Here is a 10,240-nt window from a genome sequence, read left to right on the forward strand (position 1 = left end):
CCACTTACCAAAGCTGAACGGGTCAGTCAGTTGGTAGTTTGCGGGTGCTGGAAGCACAGTGACACTTGCGGTCTCCCCCGAAGGGCTGTGTTGGTCGTTGATGCAAAATAGCGAATTTCTTTCACTTTATATTTCAATGTTTCGATGCACATGTAACAAATAAAGTTAATAATTTAGATCTTTATCTTTAACTAAGTCTGGCGTGATTTAAGAAGACTCCAAACCTATGTTTGGAAACCATCTCACGAAGAGGGAAGAGTATATAATGGTGCTATTTGATCTCAGATCTAAAAGATGCTAGGGACTCCCTGGAACCAGCTGGCCCAACTCATTTACTTCACAATGCCCCGAAGTTTGGGCTGCTTCCTAGGAAACTTGACAACTCCTGATAGAAACATCAGCAAGCCCACAGCTAACTGCCTTCATGACAGTTGGAGTTATTGGGACAATCGGGATCACTTCTTTCCAGTCCTGGTTGCTGAAACATCTAATGGAATTCAAACGTTTTCAGAAGCCCTAGCTGAGGTTCACACCCCTTCTGCAGTCCCCCCACCAGCCCCTCAGGTGTGAAGAAGCAAAGTTTACTACAGCCCTTCTGTTTGCTTCTCACCCCGTGCCAAGGTTCCCCACAGTAAAAAGACTAATTGCAGTGTTCATGGGCCGACACTTGGTGATCACACTCCCCTGACATGAATTGCATGCAATCAAATTAGATTGCAGTGTTTAATAGCAAAGCAATTGTGTTTGGGAGGCAGATGAAAGGGTCGGTGGGGGTGTTGAGATGGAGGGTGGGATTAACACCTTGCATTTACATGAGAATTGAAATTGGTGAGTGAGTGCAAACTGTGAGTGTGACATTTCCCACAGGTATCTGATAACCCCCCCCCCCTTTCACAGCATCAAGGGCTTTTCTTACTGGGATTAATTAAGGTTTAAGAGAAAATGGTTATAGTTAAACTGCATTGTTTTGGAATATACAAAAAGGAGCGTTCTGGTAGGTTCTTCTTCATGTCAGTGTTACCAAGGTCTCTGATCCGGTTAGCAACAGATACATAGAACACAGAAGATTGTCTTATCAGGATGGTTTGAGTGAGCTGGGACTTTTCTCTTTGGAGTGGAGGAGGATGAAAGGCGATTTAACAGAGATGTACATGATAAGAGGCCTACATGCAGTGGACAGCCAGACATTTTCTCAGGGTAGAAATGGCTAATATAAGTGGGGGGGGCATAATTTTAAGGAGATAGGAGGAAAGTATAGAGGGGAACACGAGGAAATCTGCAGATGCTGGAAATTCCTGATGAAGGGTCTCGACCCAAAACGTCGACTGTACTTCTTCCTGTAGATGCTGCCTGGCCTGCTGCGTTCCACCAGCATTTTGTGTGTGTTGCAAGTATAGAGAGGAATCAGTGGAAGTTCTCTAAAAAGAATGCTGGGTGCATGGAACTTTCTTAAAGAAGGCCATGAATAAACCTATAGGAGTTTATAGTGCAGTTTCATTGTCAGCTTACAAAAATGGAAGCTTTCTTTCCAGACTTTAAAAAAAACTGAAATCAAATTATTAAATCTCAGTGAGCTTTGAACTTCTGCACACCGATGGACAATAGATCGATTACTTTGTTGGCTTTTGCCCTGCAACTTCAACCATTCTCCATCACTAAGCAGAAATTCTGCAGTTGCTGGAAATCTTGAGTAACATGCACCCAAATGCTTGAGGAGCACAGCAAGTCTTGCTGAGTTTCTCCAGTGTTCTTGTGTGTTCAGAATCCAAGTCAGGTTTAGCACTGACATATGTTGTGAAATATGCTGTTTTGTGGCAGCAATAGATGAAATATACTTTAAATTAGATTGCTGGCATCCGTCAGTCTCGAGAGACCATGGATCTGTGCCTGGAGTTTCCAGGGCGCAGGCCTGGGCAGGGTTGTATGGGAGACCAGCAGTTGCCCAAGCTGTAGGCCTTCCCCTCTCCACGCCACCGATGTTGTCCAAGGGAAGGGCACTAGGACCCATGTTGCTTGGCACCAGTGACGTCGCAGAGCAATGTGTAGTTAAGTGCCTTGCTCAAGGACACAAACACGCTGCCTCAGCTGAGGCTCAAACCAGTGACCTTCAGGTTATTAGTCTGATGTCTTGCCCACTAGGCCACACGCCAACACTACTATAATTTACAATAAGAGATATATATATATATATATATATATATAAAATAATTTATGCAAGAAGAGAGCTAGTGTTCATGGGTTGGCTCTTTGTCCATTCAGTAATCTGTTGGCGGAGAGACGACGTTCCTAAAATGTTAACTGTGTATATTTAGGCTCCTGTACCCCCTCTTTGATGCTAGCAATGTCCTGGGTGATGGGTGGAGTGGGTCCTTAATAATGGGTGTACCTTTTTGAGGCAAGGCCTTTTGAAGGTGTCCTCAATGTTGGGGGGGTGGGGTGGCTAGTGGCTGTGAAGGAACTCTGTCTGAGTGTGCTGAGCCCCCACGACGGGCTCTCCTCTCTCTCCTTTTCTGACTTGCCAGTGTCTCAGCTGAGATAGACTTTCCTACCATGGAAATGTTACGGAGTGGGGAGACTTTTATTTTTATAGTGTCTGTACAAGAGCATCCCAGAGCACTTTCCGGACAATTAAGTAATTTGAAGTGTACAGTGTGGGGAAGGTAGCAACCACACAGGGCACAGCAAGCTCTCACAGGCAAGGCTATATGTTAATGTCTAATTAATTTGTTCTACAAATATTCTGATTAAAGGATAAATATCCTCAAGGATACCAAGGATTAATCTTCTTCTCTTCGAAATAGTAGATCTTTAACATCTGCCTGTGAGAGCAATTAGGAGCTCTGTTTAAAATCCCATTCAAGTACAACACCTCCAACAGAGTATCGCCACACTAATGCCAAAGTGACAATTTCAGCCCATGACTGAGTCGTGACAAACACTCTACAGTCAGAAACATTAGCACAGATTTGAGGTAAGGCTCTGATTCTTTCCAACGCTTCTGGTTTCTGTGTCATCTGCCCTTGCAGACTGCACTATGACGCGTTGCTCATTCCCCCAATTTAGCGTTCAGACCCCGGCTCGTCAAACCTCCTAAATAAATTGGGTTTAATGAGCAGGAGCCGGATTTAGATAAGTGCAAAATCAAAAAAAAAGGAGCTTGAATGTTAACAGTTTCGGAGCACCCCGAAGTACATTGCAGCCTATTATAAAGCAGTTCTAGACAATAGTCGCTTTGAAACCGAGCCAATTCAGCAATCAGTTTGTGAATCAGAATCAGAATCAGGTTTAATATCACCAGCATGTGTTGTGAAACGTGTTAACTTTGTGGCAGCAGTACAATGCAATACATGAGTATATAGAGAGAAAAAGAAACTGTGAATGACAGTCAATAAATATATAAAATGTAGTTAAATTTAATAAGTAGTGCAAAAAATAGGAAATAAAAAAGTAATGGGGTTCAATGTCCATTCAGAAATCTGCTGGCAGAGGGGAAGAAGCTGTTCCTGAATCGCTGAGTGTGTGTCTTCAGGCTCCTGTACCTCCTCCCTGATGGCAGAGGGGAAGAAGCTGTTCCTGAATCGCTGAGTGTGTGTCTTCAGGCTCCTGTACCTCCTCCCTGATGGCAGAGGGGAAGAAGCTGTTCCTGAATCGCTGAGTGTGGAAAACAAGTCTTATGAGACAAGGTTAGCAGAGCTGGGACTTTTCTCTTTGGAGCGTAGAAGGATGAGAGGGGACTTGATAGAGGTCTATGAGATTGTGAGAATACCTGTTTCCCAGGACACGAATAGCAAACACCAGAGGGTATATATACAAAGTTAAGGGAAGGAAGTTTAGGGGAGACTTAAGGGGTAAGTTTTTTACACAGAGGGCTGTGGGTGCCTGGAATGACTTGCCAGGGATGATGGAGGCTAAAACATTAGGGGCATTTAACAGCCTCTTGGACAGGCACATGGATGAAAGAAAAATGGAGGGTTATGGGGTAGTGTGGGTTTAGTACTTTTTTAAAGGATTATATGGGTCGGCACAACATGGAGGGCTGAAGGGCCTGTACTGTGCTGTAGTATTCTAGTGTCTAGTGTCTTCAGGCTTCTGTACCTCCTTCCTGATGGTGGCAATGAGAAGGGAACATGTTCTGGATGACAGGGGTCCTTGGCGATGGACACTGCCTTTCTGAGGCACCACTCCTTGATGATGAGCTGGACACCACGGAGACTAGTACCCATGATGGAGCTGGCTAATTTTTTTACTACTCTTTTTGTAACCGTGCATAGCAACGATACAAAAGCAATTATGTTTTTTCCACTTAGGCTACCCTTTCCACTGCCCCATCGGGAGTGTGTAATATGGGTTAGCTGCACGACAGGGTTTCTTCAGCCCAATTCATATCAACACTCACAGGGCAGGGCCAGTCAGGTTAAATGCGTAGTAAAGCTTCATCTGCGCTGTTCCTTGGACTAGATCATCAGTTATAGGACTTAGAGGATTCACCGATTATGTGTCTCAGCTGCAGCCTCAGAAACCCCTGGCCTACCCCATCAGTGTGACACCTTTACTTCACGCAAGCGGTATCATCAATAGTCTAAGAATGGGCTTTATCCAGGACGGTTGATATTTCAATAAAGCTTCAAATTTTTTTCCGTCTGTCCCTTTGGGTTTGGGGATGACTTGATTTCAGTTAAAGATTAGGTTAGCTTTATTTATCACACGTATATCAAAACACTGAAACATAGAGTGAAACAGTCATTTGTGTCGAATCAAATCATCCAGGATTGTGCTGAGCAGCCCTCAGTGTCACCACGCTCCCCTGTGCCAACACGTCGTGCCCACAACTCGGAAACCCTAACCCACACATCTGTGGGATGTGGGAGGAAGCCGGAGCACCCGGAGAAAACCCACGCGGTCACGGGGAGGGTGGGCAAGCTCCTTGCAGCCAGAGGCAGGATTTGAGCCCTGATCTTACAGCTGGTGCCGTAAAGCGTTATGCAAGCCGCTACTCGACTGTGCCTCCTCGATGTTGTGGATCAAACAATTTCTGATTCTTTTCGTGTTTTAAGTATGGTTGGTTTATCCACTACAATGTACTGTAGTCCCCAGGTTAAGACAGTTATATCTTCAGTTGTAGTGGAAAGCTGCTCACAGTCATTCACCAGCGGACATGCAGGATTCACTGTAGTGGATCACTGCTGCTATGCGCTTGGGAATTGTAATAAGACCATAAGGCCATGAGACACAGGAGCAGAATTAGGCCATTCAGCCTGCTGAGTTGTTCCGCCATTCCATCATGGCTGATTTACTATCCCTCTCAAACCCATTCTCCTGCCTTCTCCCTGTATCCTTTGACATCCTTACTAATCAAGTGACAAAAATACTCTATGACTTGGCCTCCACAGATGCCTGTGGCAATGAATTCCACAGATTCAACACCCTCTGGCTAAAGAGATCTGTTCTAAATATGCAAACGTGCTTTCTGAGTCTGCGGCCTCTGGTCCTAGATTCCCTCAAGTGGCTGTGCCTAACGAGGCCTGTGTGTCAAGCTGTGGACTTCATTCTCTCAAGCTTTCTGCCTCTGTAACTTGCTTTCCCACTTTTAAAACACCTGTATCTCTTTGGCAAAGCTCTAAAGATAGCTTTAGCTATATTGGCCTTCATAAATTGAGGTATTGAGTACAGGAGTTGGGATGTTATGTTGAAGTTGTATAAGATGTTAGTGAGGCCAAATTTTGTGTTATACTGTATGCAGTTCTGGTCACCTACCTACAGGAAATATATCAATAAAATTGAAACAGTATTAAAAAAATTTACAAGGTTGTTGCCAGGACCTGAATTATAGGGAAAGGTTGAATAGGTTAGGATTTTATTCCCTTTGAGTGGAAAACCCCACAAAAGGTAGTGGATTTGGCCCAGTACATTGTGGGTAAAGTCCTTGCAACCATTGAGCACATCTACACGAAACATTGCCGTAGAAAAGCAGCATCCATCATCGGAGAAACCCTCACCACCCAGGCCATACTCTTTTCTCACTGCTGTCAACAGGTAGAGGGTACAAATGCCTCAGGACTTGCACCACCAGGTTCATGAACAGATACTACCCCTCAACCATCAGGCTCTTGAACAAAAGGGGATAACAACGCTCATTCTGCTTCTGGTGTTCCCACAACCAATGATCTCACTTTAAGGTCCTTTTATCTTGTTACTTCATGCTCTCATTATTTATTGCTATTTATTTATATTTGTATTTACGTAGTTTTTTGTCTCCTATGCCCGTGCTCTTGATCCTGTTTACAGTTACTATTCTATAGATTTGCTGAGTATGCCTGCAGGAAAATGAATCTATGGGTTCTATGTGGTGACATGTATGTACTCTGAACTTTGAACTTTGGTTGTTTGTCAGTCTTTGTGTGTAGTCTTGCATTGATTTCGATTGTATTTCTTTGTTCTACTGTTCTGCCAGAAAGTGAATTTTGATGTATATTTACTTTGATAATAAATTTACATTGACCTTTGACGATTCAGGAGCTTCTTTAGTGGTATGGATGCTTCCAAATATTTAACTATTAAAGATAAAGATTAGCCTTATGTGTCACCGTGGAATGTGTTGTTTGTGTCGAGGGTGCGCTGGGCTTGCCGTGCTCCTGGGTCCATGCTCACGTCTCACTAACTACCTTTTGGGACGTGCCAGGAAGCCAGAGCACGTGAAGGAAACCCACGCGGTCAAGGTGAGAACGAGCAGCCTCCTTACAAACAACGGCAGGATCTAAGCCTGATTTTATAGGTCTGATTTTATAGCGCGGTGCTGAAAATGGAACATTGCGTCCCACGTTGGCAAACAATGCCACTTCCCTTTTACTGGAAAGTCCTCGAAGATTTACTGTTCCTCCATGACAGGTAGGATGCCGCATGACCTACTTGGTTCAAAAATGTGTTTACAGGCAGCCGAGATTGCTCTTTGAACTGAATGCTGCTTGACAGATACAGAAAGTTGTGAACAAACTGAGAGATGAAATGGCTAACATGAGGGGGCATAACATTGGTTGGAGGAAAGTATGGGGCGGGGGGGTGTCGAGGCAGTTTTTTTTACACTGGGAGTGGTGAGTGCGTGGAGCGCACTGCCAGGGGTGGTGTTAGAGCCAGATTCATTAGGGGCAGTTAAGAGACTCTGAGGTGGGAAAATGGAGGGCTATGTGGGAGGGAAGGGTTAGATTGATCTTAGAGTAGGTTTCAAGGTCAGCACAAAATCGCGGGCTGAAGGGTCTTGTCTTGATCTGTTCCATGTTCTCGAAACACGAGAAGCTACAGGATACTGTAACGCAGAACATAAAACAATCTGCTGGGGGAGCAGCATCAGTGGAGGGGAGTAGACAGCAAATGCTGGGACAGGATGATTAGGATGAGTGAGATCGGGAGGGGGTTGACTGTATTGGTAGGTGCACGTTGCCTACCATTATAAACACTCATCAGATCAGTAAAACATTTCTAGCACTATGTTGTAATCTCACTGTTTTTATTTTCAGTAGGGATGGCACGGTCACGTAACGATTGGCGTGATGATTAAGAGTGCCAGTGGCCCTGCTGCTGTCCGTAAGAAGCTTGTGTGCCCTCTCCATTCCAGCAGGAGTTTCCTCCGGGTGTTCCAGCTTCCTTCTACACTCCAAAGGCGTACGGATCAGTAAGGGTTAGTAAACTGTAGGCATGCTGTGTTGGCGCAGGAAGGGCGGCAACACTCGCGGGCTGTTCCCAGCACGTTCTTGCTCTGTGTTGGTCATTGAGGCAAAACGATGCATCTTACTGTATGTTTCAATGTACACCTGACAAATAAAGCTAATTGCTTTATCTTTGAATCATTGGAGTGGATTGATGACAGCCTTAATACCAGCCTGGAGCACAAGTTGCTCTTCCCTGTCACCATCAGCTTTTGTCCTGTGTTAACTTCTATCTCAATGATCTACCGATTCTACTCAAGACCTGGAGCATCTACTGCCTGCTAACACCTAGTCGCCTGCTTCTGCTCTTAACAAGCGGTATTGCCAATTAACCCACCCACTCGGATGCAGATTCCTACCATCGGCCATTAACATAACACACACAGTACACGCTGCGAAGCAAATGGGGTAATGGTAGATTTATCACAGGTTGGTGGCTCGGATTCCTGGTAACAAGAGTGAAATACAAGCTGGGGAGCTGAGAGCGAGAGTATGGCCTTCGCGTGGATCAGGATTAAAGAGAAGTGATTAATTGGCTTAAGACAGCACGTTTGGTTTTAAAGAGATAAAAAAATAACCACTTTAACATCTGTTATTTTTAAATTTTCATGTAATTTCTATGTACCGCTTTATAATGCAATCAATTAATGCCACACGGTAATAGTCTGATTTGCCAACATTTGCTCTGCAATATATCCGGGGGTGTTGATCCCATTACATGGGAAGTTTTACATTAAAAGTGTGGGCAGAGGAATGAATAGTGATAGAAGTTGTAGGGAAATGAGATGATTTTGAATATCAAGCAAGAAAAAAAACTGCAGAAGCTGGAAATCCAAGCAACGCACTCAAAATGCTGGAGGAACTCAGCAGGCCAGGCAGCATCTACGGAAAAGAATACAGAAGTTTCAGGGTGAGACTCTTCAGAGTGCTGTTGACGTTTCGGGCCAAGACCCCTCAGCAGTCCTGTATGTTTTGATGTACATGTGATAAAAAAATGAATCTTAAACTTACAGTTAAAGATGGAACTACTGAAGTGGGGTGACAACTTACTGGTGATTCAAAATGCAAGAAATTTACTAAGTACTTTATTAATAACATTTTCTGTGGTAAACTATCACCACAAACAATGAAGAGGCGAGCAAAGACAAGGCTGACTCGAGGGTTGAGCCGTGCGGTGGGGGGGGGGGGGATGTAAAGTTCAGGCGTGGCATGTTCGAGGAGAAGCGAGGTTGAGGTATGGCTGAGACCGCGTCAGAGTCAGGGATGGAGTTGACCGGAGTGAATCGGAGAGGAGTCGGTGCAGAGGAGTTTCGGAGCCCATCCACCGAAACCGGGAGCGAGGGTGGGTCAATTTAAGTGCCGAGCCGATTTGGAAAGGCCGAGATCAGCCTCAGGCTGGGGAATGGGGTACAGGCCCCGAGCATATCAGCGAGGACTGGGTCTTAGTGTGGAGCGCGACTCCGTGTTTGGACCGTTTGAATGCCGGTTCAGGTAGACTGAAAAGGCAGGGTGTTGGGAGTGGAGGCGAGGGTTGCACCGATTCCGCTCGCTCTTCCATCCATGGCGCTGAGGCTGTGAGACTGCTCTGGCTGCTCTGCACTTTGTGTCTGTGAGCTTTGTGGCAATTGGCCCTGAAATGAGACTGAGTTTATGGGCCTGCTCCGGCTCCTCGGGGTCTACGGGCTCAATTTGGCTCAGATTGCTGTTGCTTACTTTTATTATTTGTATGATTTGTAGTTTTTACTTGCTCTGTCTGTGTATTGGTCTTTTTTAATGGTTCTTTTGTGGCTGCCTGTAAGCAGACAAATCTCAAGGTTGTATAATTTATGCATACTTTGATAATAAATGTACTTTGAAACTTTGAACCTGAGTCTGAATTTGCATTGGATATGCTTGCTACACTCCAGATGCAGGGATACATAATTTACAATATAATCTGCTCAGGGTATTTCTGGCATTTGCTACCCATAAAAAGATCTTGGTTGTTGCACATTGGTGAAGCAACGGAGAGTTACGAAGGCAGATCTAATTTAGAGTTCTTGCCTGTTAATATTGAACTGACAAACTTCATCTCATTGAAATCATACCGTATTAAAATATCAATTTGTCAGTTCAATAACATTAATAGATAGTTAAGTCCCTCCTATATTTCTATTTAAAGAATCAGCTCCAATTGCCTCTGATACAATTCTCAACAGCACACACAACATGTTGGAGGCACTCAGCAGGTCAGGAGGCATCTATGGAGAGGAATAAACTGTTGAAGTTTCGGGCCAGAACTCTTCATTGGGACCGGAAAGGAAAGGGGAGGGGTAGGGCGGCACTTAGCGTAACACTGTCACAGCGGCAGTGACCTGGGTTCCAATCTCACTGCTGTTTGTAATTTGCACATTATCCACATGACCACGTGGGTTTCCTCCAGGTGCTCTGGTTTCCTCCCATATTCCAAAGGCGTATGGGTTGGTAGGTCGATTGGTCCATTGGGTGTAATTGGGCTGGAAGAGCTTATTACCATGCAGTATCTCTCTATATAAAAATAG

This window comes from Hypanus sabinus, chromosome 22, assembly GCF_030144855.1.
Source record: "Hypanus sabinus isolate sHypSab1 chromosome 22, sHypSab1.hap1, whole genome shotgun sequence".
Lineage (NCBI taxonomy): Eukaryota > Metazoa > Chordata > Chondrichthyes > Myliobatiformes > Dasyatidae > Hypanus > Hypanus sabinus.